Source organism: Labeo rohita, chromosome 2 (assembly GCF_022985175.1).
Source record: "Labeo rohita strain BAU-BD-2019 chromosome 2, IGBB_LRoh.1.0, whole genome shotgun sequence".
NCBI lineage: Eukaryota > Metazoa > Chordata > Actinopteri > Cypriniformes > Cyprinidae > Labeo > Labeo rohita.
Genome location: NC_066870.1, coordinates 24,521,329 through 24,535,808, shown reverse-complemented (window position 1 = coordinate 24,535,808; position 14,480 = coordinate 24,521,329).

Below are 14,480 nucleotides of genomic sequence, written 5' to 3'. Positions count from 1 at the left end.
TTTTTTTACATCTTATGTTGTGTAATTATGTTTTGTGTTTGTGTGTATGACACTGTGCATCTTCTGTTTATTAATATTAATATAATTTGTGGAAAAGTAACTTGAACGCAGATTCTACATGTTTTCTTATTACAACTTGTGTTTTATGGTGGACGTCTGGTATTACAAGGGCACAAAAGAGATTTTAGTACTTCAGTATGTTGAGTTTGTAACACATATGTTGCTACTGTATTTTAAGTTCTGTCAGCGTTTTTTTTTTTTTTTTTTTACTGTAATTTTATATGGATTTTCTTTTACAGTGTTGTTTTGTACTTTTCCTCTGTCTGCATTAGTATCAGCTTTACTGCTTAGAAATATTTAGGTTTTTTTAATGGCTACGTACAGAGAAGCAGATAACAACTCACAAAAAAAAAAAAAAATAGAATTATATAAATAAGTATATGCCTGAAAGCACTAGCATTAATAAACTTACTTGTTTCAATTATCAGGTTTGTACCTGCCCCAAAGATCATCTTATTTGCAGCTCCATACACACAGTATAAGACCACACGACCAAAACCTTCTAACACATGTACTACCGCTCTGTTTTTATGAATCTGCTTTAAGGCATTTAAAAATGTTATTAAAAAATAAATTATGTTTTATCACACTATTACATTTCTTAAACATTTCTTCTAAAAGCGAGTCAGTGTTTGTTTTGTGTTATCTCTTGTAAAAAGAGATATGGAAAAAGAAGAGTTTTACCTGAATTTACAAAAAGTCTTGTGCCTTTCCCAAATATTACTTTCGTTACTCCAGTGTTAGTCACACACAGTTATATGGCTACACAAAAACATGCTGCTTAAGGGAAACACAAACTCAATATAGAATTTAATTAAAAAATGTAGAGCTTTAGTTCAAAAAGGATTAGTTTAGGCTTAGGATTTAGTTAAAAGCAGTTTTATGTTCTCATGCTAACAGATCTTGTCATACTAGTTACGTAAAGTTTTATCCTAGTGAAGAAAAACGAGGCTTTTCACAATCTCACGTCAGTGCTACTTTCAGAGTGTAGTAAGGAATAAATAACTTACTTGTTTCAATAATCAGATTTGTGCCTGTCCCAAATATAAGCTTACTGAACCCACTGTCAGTCACACATTTCAAAACTTAACACCAAAAACTAGGGATACCCAAGATGCTTTAGATCACTCTGTAAAATCCAGAACCAATATTTCCAAATAAAGGGAACTTTGCAATGACATTTTAAATTTTCCTTTGATAATAAAATAGATGTTTGACCAATAAAAACAGAATCAGAATGTAAATCATATTATAATCCTGGATTTAGGTGTAATGTGTAAAAATTGCAGTAGTATTTTATGTAGTGCATTTTTGTATTTCTATTGTTTCTTAAGTAAAAATGAATTCTCTACTTATGTTGCGCTATTCTTTAAACAACCATCAAATTAACGGTCAAATTAACTGCTTTCTTTTCATAATCAGTTTTTTTTTCCACCCCTTAATGGTATGGAATCTTTGCTTCAAAATGATGATGTTATAAAGGACAGATATCAAATGCACTGAGTTCAATATTTAAATGAGTTCAAATAATACCGAAAATCATGAACTTACTTGTTTCAACTATCAATTGCGTGCCTTTCCCAAAAATAACGTTGTATTTTCCACCTCCATAAGTCACACAGTGTAAAACTACCAAACAAAAAACTATTTGGTCTGAGTGGCTCAATCAACTTTTCATAAATGAAGAATTAGCAATGATCAGTTTTCACTTCACACAAAAGTATGTTTATAATCTTACTACGCTACGCAGTATTGAAGAGCTGTCTAATTATATGCCGTTTTGTTGGTATAATGATGTGTTAGTTTCACTTAAAAAAATTAAATTGTCAAATATACTTATTTATTTATTTATTTATTTATTTTTTTTTTAACAGTGTTGTTTTGTAGTTTTCCTCTGTATTTGTTAGTATGGGCTTCACTGCTCGGAAAGATTCATTTTTACATTTTTGGATCGCTAGTAATGGTTCATAATAACTAACAATTAATATAAATAAATATATGGCTGAGAATACCACTAGCATTAACAAACTTACTTGTTTCGATTATCAGGTTTGTACCTGCTCCAAAGATGATCTTAAATCCACTCCCAGTCACACAATATAAAACCACAACACCAAAACTTTCTAACACATGTACCATCACTCTTTAAGGCATTTTAAACTTTAATTAAAAAAATAAATAAAGTTTCATAACCTGTTATATATCTCACGCATTGTACTTCACAGAAAAACTGTTGTTTTCCGTTTTTATGTAAAATTAACAACATTAATAATAGCAAAAAATGTGGGATTCTGTATACTCACTATCATTTACATATAATTTTGTGCCAGAGCCAAAGATCAGCTTTCCATATCCACTTCCATCATTCACACAGTAAGAAACATCATAACGCTAACTAGGTATTTGTAAGATTATGAGGTTAGATGTTAATGTTAATGTCTTTAAGTTGATTTTCTAAAAGTTCCTCTCATTTTATTAACACAATCCTATTCAACATTCCTTAAGTTTCCAATTACATATTTTAATACAACCTTAATCTATTTCTATATGCACTACACTTAAGAGTGAGCGATGTTTGTTTGTATTATCTTTTGTAAAAAGAGGAAAAAGTGTTACCTGAATTTACAAAAAGCCTTGTGCCTTTCCCAAATATTACTTTCCTTCCTCCAGTGTCAGTCACACAGAGTTATATAGCTACACAAAAACATGCTGACAGCTTAAGGGGAACCAAATTCAAAATAGAATTTAAAACAAAAATATAGAACTTGAGTAATGATTAGTTTAGGCTTAAATCAGCATTACGCTCAGATGCTAACAAATTTTGTCCTATAAATATGTCCCATTAAAGCGTTATCATAGGAAAGAAAAAAACAAGGAAAGCAAAAACAACGCCAAACGTCAAAAAAAAAATGTTATGTCAATGGTAATTCTGGTCTATAGTGAGTAATAATGATCTTACTTGTTTCGATAATCAGATTTGTGCCTGTCCCAAATATAAGATTACTGAATCCACCTCCAGTCACACACCACAAAACCAAACACCGAAAACTAGGGATACCTAAGATGCTTCAAATCACTATGTAAAACTCAACTACTTTATAAGTACTAAATTTTAAACTGACTCTGATAATAAAATAGATGTTTGACCAACAAAGACAGAATCAGAATGTAAATCTTATTATTATAATACTGGATTTAGATGTGAGATCCAACATTTCCACTGGGTCTAAATTCAAAATGAATTCTCTACTTATGCTGTAGTATTCCTTAAACCTTCATTATATGGTACCTGACCTAAAGATTAACTGCTTTCTTTTCATTATCTATTTTTCATATCAAGCTCATTGCAATACCATAGTTTAATTTAAGACAGGCTAGAGTAAAGAGTAAAATGCCATCCAGAGACATGGGCATCTATATTAACATGGACATTTGACAAGACTTACGGAGAAAAAAGCTTAAATTTGATGACAATTACAAAAGAACAATTTTAAACACAATGAATTCATGACACATAATACTGATTATCATGAACTTACTTGTTTCAACTATCAATTTTGTGCCTTTCCCAAAGATAATCTTGTTGCCTCCACCACTATTAGTCACACAATGTAAGACCACTGAACAAAAACAACTTGGTCTGAATGGCTGCAAAGCAAAAACCTCCTGACCTGAAATTTATTTCTCCTCAGTGAATTTGATTAATATGAACACTTTTAGTTGATAAGGTATATTATATGCATTTTAAATCACACTAGTGAATTACCATTAGTGAACAGCACACTAGTAAATACCTCTTTACTGATCTCAAAAACACTTACTTGTTTCAACTATCAATTTAGTGCCTGTTCCAAAGAAAATCTTGTAAGCTCCACTTCCAGTAGTCACACAACATAAGACCACTAAGCAAAAACTACCTGAAAGACTTTCTTAGGCGTCGATGATTTATGTGACAATTTTGATTGATTTGATTTGATTTTGAAAGGCTATTAAGTAAGCAAGTCAAAGTATAGTAGTAATGACACTTGGTATAAAAGTACATTACTTAAGAAACATTTTAAATTAAGCATATAATTGTATGCATTAGTTTCACTTACGGACTACATGTGATTCAGTTATTATTAAATTTATATCTTAATATACATTGGTGATATGTAAAAAAAAAAAAAAAAATTGAGATTGTTATATCTTTAATAGCCTCTAAAACACCTACCTGTTTGAACAATTAGCTTTGTACCAGAGCCGAAATAGATTTGCCCAATACCAGATGAAGTCACACAATGTAGTTTACCAATCCAATAACTTTATGCTACTGTAAAAACCTGTCAATTACTTAATGATAAGTTGTAAATCGTTTTGAATTCTTCATGTACTTTTACAATAAAATACTGTTAAATTTACAGTATTTTACAGTCGACATTCCCAGAATTCTTTGTGACACCTCACATTTTCCTTGAAAACTGTAAAGATTACATTCTTACAAGCTTTATCCTATCTCCTATCAGATTAACTGCTTTTTTTTTCATGATCTGTTTTTATATCTAGATCATTGTGTACCATCCCTTAATGGTGTAAATTTTTGCCTCAAAATAACAATATTACATACGATGAATGCACACACAATACTACATTAACTTACTTGATTCAACTATTAATTTTGTGCCTTTCCCAAAGATAAGCTTGTAGCCGCCACTTCCATAAGTCACACAATGTAAGACCAACAAACAAAAACTATTTGGTATAAGTGGTTCAATCAACCTTTCATAAATGAATACTTAGCAATGATCGTTTTTCACTTCACATGAATGCATTTGTACAATCTTGCTAAGCTATCCGGTACTGAACTGCTGCTCAATTACATGCACTATTTTGTTTGTATACATTATATATGTGTTAGTTTCTCTTAAGAACTAAATTGTCAAATATTAAAAATATTAATGATTCAGACTTATAAATTTACCCGTGAAATTTAGCGAATGTCTAAAATATCTCAATTAATTGTTGGAATACACAAGTTTATTCTTCTGCCCATTTTCTCTTAAGAATGTATAAGAGTGAAAAACATATTGTTTACCTGCATTTACAGTCAGCTTTGTGCCTTTCCCAAATATTATTTTCTGTAATCCTGTCTGAGTCACACATTGTTATACAGCTACACAAATACATGCTGGAAATTATGCATGTTGTAATTATAGATTTACAGTCGCCTTTACTTCTATTTTCTAAAAAAAAAAACATTCTCTCTGGAACAAAGGAACACAATTATTTAGTGACAAAAAAGGAAATCGGAACACATTAAGTAGAACTGATAATCAAACCTGCTTGTTTTAACTATCAATTTTGTAAAATGATGCATGTTGTAATTATAGATTTAAAGTTGCCATTACTTCTATTTTTTAAAAAACATTCTCTCTGGAACAAAGGAACATGATTATTTAGTGACAAAAAAGTAAATTTGAACACATTAAGTAGAACCGATAATGAAACTTTCTTGTTTTAACTATCAATTTTGTAAAATTATGCATTTTGTAACTATAGTTTTACAGTCGGCATTACTTTTATTTAAAAATAAATAAATAAATAAATAAATAAATTCTCTCTGGATCAAAGTAACACGATTATTTAGTGACAAAAAAAGAAAATTTGAACACATTAAGTAGAACCGATAATAAAACTTACTTGATTCAACTATCAATGTTGTGCCTTTTCCAAAGATAAGCTTTTCAACTCCACTTCCAGTCACACAATATAAGACCACTATGCAAAATTACCTGACCTGAAACTTACTTCTCCTTAATAAATCTGATTATTATGACAACTTGTAATTGATATTAAACAAGGATTTTAAATCACTCTAACGAATTACCATCAGTGAACAGCACACTAGTAAATAACACTTCTGCTTTTTCTTGAGGACTGCATTAAAATTAGATTAATTTTAAATTTGTGTATCGATATGCATTCCTGATATATGTATATAAAATGTGTTGTTTTATACCTCTTTACTAATCTAAAAAAAAAAAACACTTACTTGTTTCAACTATCAACTTTGTGCCTGTCCCAAAGAAAAGCTTTAAATTTCCACCTCCAGTAGTCACACAACATAAGACCACTAAGCAAAAACTACCTGAAAGACTGTTTCAGGCAGTCAAAGATTAATGTGTAAGCTTATCATTGATAAAGGTAATAAATATGCATTTCAAAATGTAGTTCAATAAAAAAAGAAACTTGGTAAAAACTGCATCACTAAATAACCATTTCCCTATAAGAAATGCATGGTTAAATATGCATTTGTTTTCTATACATTGCTGATATGTAATATATGTAATACATTATATGATAAATTATTCGTTAAATTAGTAATAACTTAAAGCTACATGGATAATAACAATATTATGGACTGAAATATGAAGGACTTTTCAATACGAATGATCACTGGTAGTGTTATTTCATGTTTTTTTTTTCTTCAGTAGGATTTTTAAGTAACATTTACCTAGATTTATAAGTGCTGTAAAATCTTCCACATTTAGTTCATGATGCCTAGTGCATGCACTAATGTTAACAAATTGATCTTATTGTAAAATGTTGCCATATGTACTCTCTTGAGAACATAAAATAAAATGAATTTTACCTGCATTTATAGTGAGTTTTGTGCCTTTCCCAAATATTATTTTCTGTAATCCACTACCAGTCACACACAGTTAAACTGCCAAACAAAAACATGCTGACTGCTTTTAGTGCCTATAAAATACTCAAAAGTTTACACTGGTTAACAATTACCTTTTACTGAAACAAGGTCTTTCTTATTTTAGCAAAACTGGGACAATATTAACGACATCAGGAATATGCTACTTGAAGATGATTATAATTAACTTACTTGTTTCAATGAGCAGCTTTGTGCCTGCACCAAATATAAGCTTATTGTTTCCACCCGTATTCACACATTACAAAACCAGACAGCAAAAACTAGTTAGCAGCCAAAGTGCCATTGCTCAATTAAACTCTATAAGCGTAACTATTAAGTCCAACTTAGTCGCGTGTAATGGCTACAGTTTCATAATTTTAAAGCATTTCAGCTGATACGTCTTACAAGATTTTAACCTGATATAGATTTTCCAAAGATGCTCTAGTTAAGCATTTTATGTATTCAAATATTATACTACCTATTGAAAAACAGCTTTGATTTGCCTTAAATGTCGCAAGTTAAATATGCTTTCCATTAAATATATTTTCCATTTTGTTTCAAAAGAGAATCAGGACTGCCAGTCATTATGTATAATGATCATGCATATGCATAATGAATTTAAAATGTTCAGTAATGTTTAACTTGATTTATACTAATTAGACTCAAAAATTAAATTTGCTTTTGATCAAGTAAAAAAGTGTCTTTTTGTAGATCTTTTTAAATGGCAAAAGACCTGTTTGTGATTTATGAAGGAACATTTTCTTTGTAACGCAATTGCTTTGTGTTCACATAATTTAAGAGACACCAGATAAAGTGTTCATAGTGATGCAAGTAGTGCCAAATATAACAAACTTACTTGAATCAACTGTTAATTTTGTGCCTCTCCCAAAAATAAGCTTTCCAGCACCTCCAGTATACACACAATGTGACACCACATATCAAAATCGCTTGTCACACAAGCCTATTGGTTTTGTTGAAAAATACACATACAATTACTATAAAGAGTGTTTTGTAAAAACTCTAAAGACAAATTCTATTTAAACCTCAATTATATCTGACCTCAATACTACTTGATGACTTTTTGTCCATATATTCCCTATGCTGTCAAATAAATTGCAGGTCACACAATAACGTTTTCATAGTGATGCGAGAAAAGTGCCAAACGTAATGAACTTACTTGAATCAACTGTTAATTTTGTGCCTCTCCCAAAAATAAGCTTTTCTGCATTTCCAGTATACACACAATGTCATACCACATATCAAAATTTCTTGTCAGATGCAACACAAACCTATAGGTTTTGTTGGAAAACACACTTACAACTACTATAATACAGTGTTTTGTAAAAACTCTAAAGACAAATTCTATTTAAACCTCAATTATATCTGACTACAATTGTACTTAATGACTTTTTGCATACATTCCTTATGCTGTCAAATGAATTGCTGTTCACACAATAAAGTTTTTATGGTGATGTGAGTAGTGCCAAACATAATGAACTTACTTGAATCAACTGTTAATTTTGTACCTCTCCCAATAATAAGCTTTCCTCCACTTCCAGTATACACACAATGTCACGCCACATATCAAAATCTCATCACATGCAACAAACAAATTCCATCTGAATCTCAATTATATCTGACTGCAATATTACTTAATGACTTTTTTTGCATACATTCCTTATGCTGTGTCAAACGAATTACTCCTTTTAGGCTTACATACTATAACCTTCCATAAAAAATTACACTTTTTACTCTTGTTCAAACTTCAGCATTTTCTAAATTGGCAAAACACTTACTATTTTCAACTGTCAGTTTGGTTCCAGAGCCAAAAGTGATTTTTAAGCCTCCACCTTGAGTCACACACAATGTTTTGGCTTTACAGAAACCTCCTCAATGCTACTATATGAAAGCGGTAACACTTTACAATAAGGTTCAATTAATTTACATTACCTCATGCAATAGCTAACATAAAATAACAGTGAACAATACTTTTACAGCATTTATTAATCTAGGTTTGGCTAACTTCAACATATACTAATGTATTTTAACCTCATTGTAAAGTGTTACCGAGCAAGCTTCACATTTTCCAAAAGTATTCATCCTGTAGACAGGGTATACTACCAAGTAATAGTATCAGATACCTTCCCTAGTTTGTCGGCAATATTAAATTAAAAATTTGAAACTGAGCTAACACAAGCTGAGCTATTACAATATTAAATTTAAAGTAATGGACAGAATTATACATTTTTCTTGAAAAGCCATGATATAGCCATGAGGAAAAAAAAAAGAAGAAGAAATTAGAACTTTAACTGGCAATGATAAACCAATATAAACAAACTTACTTTTTTCAACTATTAACTTTGTGCCTGTCCCAAAAAATATCTTGTAGCCTCCACCTCCAGAAGTCACACAATAGCAGATCACTGAACATAAACTGTCCTGCAAAACTAAAATCAACTCACCTGCTATAAGCCATTAATGTCACAGTAAAAATGAATCATTTCTAATTAAAAGCATTTAGTAACACTTTATTTTAATATGTACTTACTATTATAATAATTAATAATACAGAATTACATGCAAGTAACCCTAAGCCAAACCCTGATCCCAACCCTAACCATATAATAAGTACATGTAGTTAATTAATATTAGACAGTACTTAAATGTATAATTACAAGGCAACCCTAAAATAAAGCGTAACCAAGCATTTTAATAAATGTACTGAACCTAACAAAAAAAATGATCATGGATACCAAATGCTTGTGATGTTTTCAAATTTTTTATAGACACTTACTTGTTTCAACTATCAGTTTGGTTCCAGAACCAAAATAGATTTGATAGAGTCCAGATGAAGTCACACAATGCCGTTTACCATCACAATAACTTTCTAAGGTAAACTTAGAAAACTTTTCTAAACTATGGACTAAGATTTAACAAATTTACAAATTTTGCTATTAATGACGGTGTAAGGTATAGAGATATGGACTATGATGAACCAAAATTATAAGACATTTCCATTAAAAAACACTGGATTCACTAGCAACGCAATTTCATGGATCAGCTTATTTTAGCACAAAAACGCACAAAAGTGTTTAGCATCTTTGATCTGCATTATGGACTTGAAAAGATTACATTATATTTTAAAGTGTTCAATGTCCAGGTAAAGACATTGGTAATTTACAAGCAGACAATAGCTCTGTAAGCAAATATGATAAAGATGAAAAAGAACGCAAGTATGTGAAGTTTTAACTTACTATTAAAATAAATAAACTTACTTGTGTCAATTATCAACCTTGTGCCTGACCCAAAGATCATCTTATAACCTCCTCCAGTAGTCACACAACATGACACCACACAACTAAAACCTTCCAACACAACACTCACAATCTGCTATTTGATTAAGCTGCTTTTACATATTAAAAAGTCAGTATCGCTTGAGTTGTATGACCTGTCATTAACGGGCACGTTCTCTTCAACAATCGCATTACTGTCATTCATCACCTATACTGTCCACTTTATAGACCAATGTGGGAAAACTAGTAACAGTAGAAAAAAAAAAAAAAAAAAAAAGGTAAACTGTTTAATTCTGCATACTCACTTGCACTAACATGTAATTTTGTGCCCGAACCAAAGACCACTTTTTGATATCCATCAGTCACACAATGTGAAGCACCATAACTATAACTGATTACAGCTCACTGGCTGAGTATTTCACTGTACATACAACACTGTAAACACTTTATAAACGTTTCCCTCATTTAAAAAGAAACAAATTTATTTTAAATACATTTTTACTTTAGCTCAACCTAATTTTTACCTCCAAATAAATTACTCCTATATGCAATATAAGTAATAATGCAATTATTAACAAGATTATTCTTGGTTTGCATGTTAGTTTGAGTATTTAAGAGATATGATCTAAATTAATGTGCAATAAGAAATCATTTACCTGTATTTACAGTGAGCTTTGTTCCTGTTCCAAATATTAATTTCTGTGCTCCAGAATAAGTCACACACAGTTATACAGCTATACAAAAACATGCTGATTATTTAAGGGAAAACAAACACCAGTTTCAACAAAGAATGGTCTATAAACATATAGAACTTAACTGTAGAATATTTAGGTTATTAAAACAATTATATAGAATATGTGTCACTTTCTCCCGAGGACTGCTTCAACAATTTAAACATTCCTGTGAAATAAACAGGGCCGAGAAAAATAAACTTACTGGCATTGACTGTTAATTTAGTGCTTGTCCCAAAAATAATCTTCAGTCCACTTGTAGTCACACAAAATGTGATTGCACAACAACAAACCATCACAAGCAACACTTTCTCTTATGTCTTACTAATGTCTCCCTGCGTTTTAACTAAAACAACTCAATTTTTAATCTAGAATATACTAAATAAAATAACGCAATGTAAACATCACCGATCTTTATGAACTTACTGCTTTGGATTATCAGTTTTGTGCCTGTTCCAAAGACCACCTTTCCTGCGATTCCAGTATTCACACAATGTCAGACTTCAAAGCAAAAACCTTATGACTTCGGACATTATAATCTATAGGGAAGTTTATATGTGTTGGATGTAAATAATTAAAATTGCAATTATTTTCACTTGTGCTACATATTAAATGCAATATTTTGCTTAATACTGAGCATACTGACACACTCAGAAACATGTTCAGCGAAACATGACAATGTAAAATAATATGTAATAGTAATATGTGTTGCATTAATGCAAATCTATACAAAGCACTTACTAGTTTCAATTGTCAGTTTAGTTCCAGAACCAAAATAGACTTTCAGGTCTCCAGTAGTCACACACCAATTTTGTCTTTTGCAATAACTTCCTGATTCCTTATAAATACTGTGTGAAATACACTCGAAAGTACATATATGTTCTAATGAGTTAACATTAGTTGAATACATTAGTTAACGTGAACTAAGAATGAACAATACTTCTACAGCATTTATTAATCTTAACGTTAATTTCAGCATTTACTAATCCATCATGTTGTGTTTGTTAACATTAGTTAATGCAATGTTCAACATGAACAATGAATGACTATATTTTTATTAACTAACATTAACAAAAATGTAAAATATTACAATAAATGTATTCATTGTTCGTTCATGTTAGTTAATGCATTAATGTTAACAAATTACACGTTATTGTAAAGCGTTATCAAAAAACTCACATTAACCTTGTCTTAGCACATGACTTAACCAAATAAAACAATACACCTGGTATATACGGCAAAGCTTTTTAAGTGTTTTGTATCTTACAGAAAAAATACTTGCCTGCTTCAACAATGAGTTTTGTTCCGCCACCAAATATAATCTTATAATTTCCTGAATTCACACAGAGTTACAACCTATAGCAAATACCCCATGCACATCTCTCTTTGTAGAGAGTGTTTTATAATTAAAGATGTTTCTTTTACATGTGCATTGTCTGTTGTGCAAAATTACACTTTTATGGGTATTTATTATAGTACATGCATATTAAAAACAGTTTAACCGTTTAGTAAAGTTTTTATACTTTACCTGTTCAGATTATCTATTTTTATATCTGCCTTAGCTGAAATGAATATAAATGAATCTTTATTGATCAGTATATGTTCTAGATGCTTAAAAACAAAAAAATCACATTTTTAAATTATTTTAAGCAATCAGTTATTTTATCCAAGCATTTTACATTGCAATGTTGTCTAAAGGCGCTATGAGACTGGATGTTTGTTTTTAAGGTATTAAGGTTTATTCATACCTGAATTTATTGTGAGTTTTGTTCCTTTTCCAAAAATAATTTTCCATGTTGCTCCACTACTAGACACACAGTGCTTTGTGTGCTAACAAATACATGGCCATATTCACAACATTAAAATAAAGCAAAAATGCACAAATATAAATACCTAACAATAACTCCAAATAAAGAATTGCTATTTTATGCAATTTAAATTATTTCCTTTCATTTCTGTAATTGCTAACTTTGCATCTTGTCTAACACAACATTCTTCCTTAAAGATATTATTTGACTCGGTTGCCTAACGTAACTTTTCACAATAAAAATAATGGTGCATCCATATTTACAACAGTAGTTTTCAACTTGGGTGTTGACTATGATTTAAACAAAGCTAATGCACCTTAATGCCCTTGGTATTTTTGGTGTGTCATGCAAATGAAAACACCATCTAAATATAATAGTTTGTGGTGTTGTTGTTGTTTTTTATACTCACTTAAATGAACTTGTAAACTTGTGCCTGACCCAAAGAACAGCTTGTTATATCCACTTCCAGCATCCACACAGTGCAAAACACCATATTCATTACCCATTACAGTTAGATTAGATCTCAGTCACTAAACTTATGCAACTTTAGATAACAAATTAAGTGGCTACAGTAAATATATTGTTTGTTCATGATGATTTCATGCAACCTTCACTCTACAATTCATTTGGAGACATTTTATGAACAACTGATGAACTACGAAACAAGACTTAACCAAATAACCAAAAACTCACCAGTCTTTTTTAAAAGAGTCCCTATCTGTTCAAATATGCACTGGATGATCATACTTTACTAACAACATGCACATAAAGTGTTCAGTTGTAAATCACTCAAATACTTGCCTGATTCAACAATGAGCTTTGTTCCACTTCCAAAAAACAACTTGTTAGTATTTGCATCCACACAGCACTACAACCTACATCAAATACTCAATGCACTATTTGCCACTGCAAAAAAACAGAAGGTATTGACTTTAAAGCTAGAATTTTTTAAACTGATGTAGGAAATAGTCGATGTTCTTCATTGATTTTTACATTACAGTGTTGTGTAATACTGCACCTGTCATTTCTCTGTTTTCCTTACACTGCCTTGGCAAAATATTTGTCTTTTAAATTTCTGTTTCTTTATGTTCTTTTAACTATCGCACTCTCAGACCCTAGTTTTTTAACCGTATTATTTTCACTGGATATATTTACAGATATATTCAGTGCTCAAATTATTCAAAGATATTGCAAAAGTGAAACAGAAATTTATCCTACCAAAATGTCCACATGATAATGACCTTAGTAAAAGCTTTTTTTTTTTTTTTTTTACAAATTCATATAGTTCAGCACATTTAGTCTATGTTCTTCTTTTTTTTTATAGCAGTTATCATTTTTTACTTACTTGATTCAACAAAGAGTTTGGTCCCTTGACCAAAAATCAGCTTATTTCCAGCACCAACATTCACACAATCAACTACCCCACTACAATAACCATTTCTAATGAACAATAAATGTTAGAATTAAAACCAATGCAGAAATACACCAACCTTATTTTTTAGGATTTAAAATAAAGAATTTGACTGTATTTTTGTTTGTACATTGTTAAAAACTTTAAAAATTCAAAATAATACTATTATTCATAACAGTTTAATTTCTGTTGTCAAATATAATATAGTTTTCATATGCATTTTACTTACTGGTTTGAATTAGCAGCTTTGTTCCTTTTCCAAAAAAGAGTTTGTCTGCATTATTAGTCACACAAAGGAACACTCCATAGCAAATACCACCCAACACTGCAACTGCTATTGTTCACTCAACAGAACAATTTTTTATTATTAATCCCTTTGATAATTACCATTTTAGTAGTAGCCTATAGCTTATTATTACAGCATTTAACTTACTTTTTTAGTAGTAGGCTATAGTTTATTATTACAACATTTTATTATGCGCTAATTAGCTT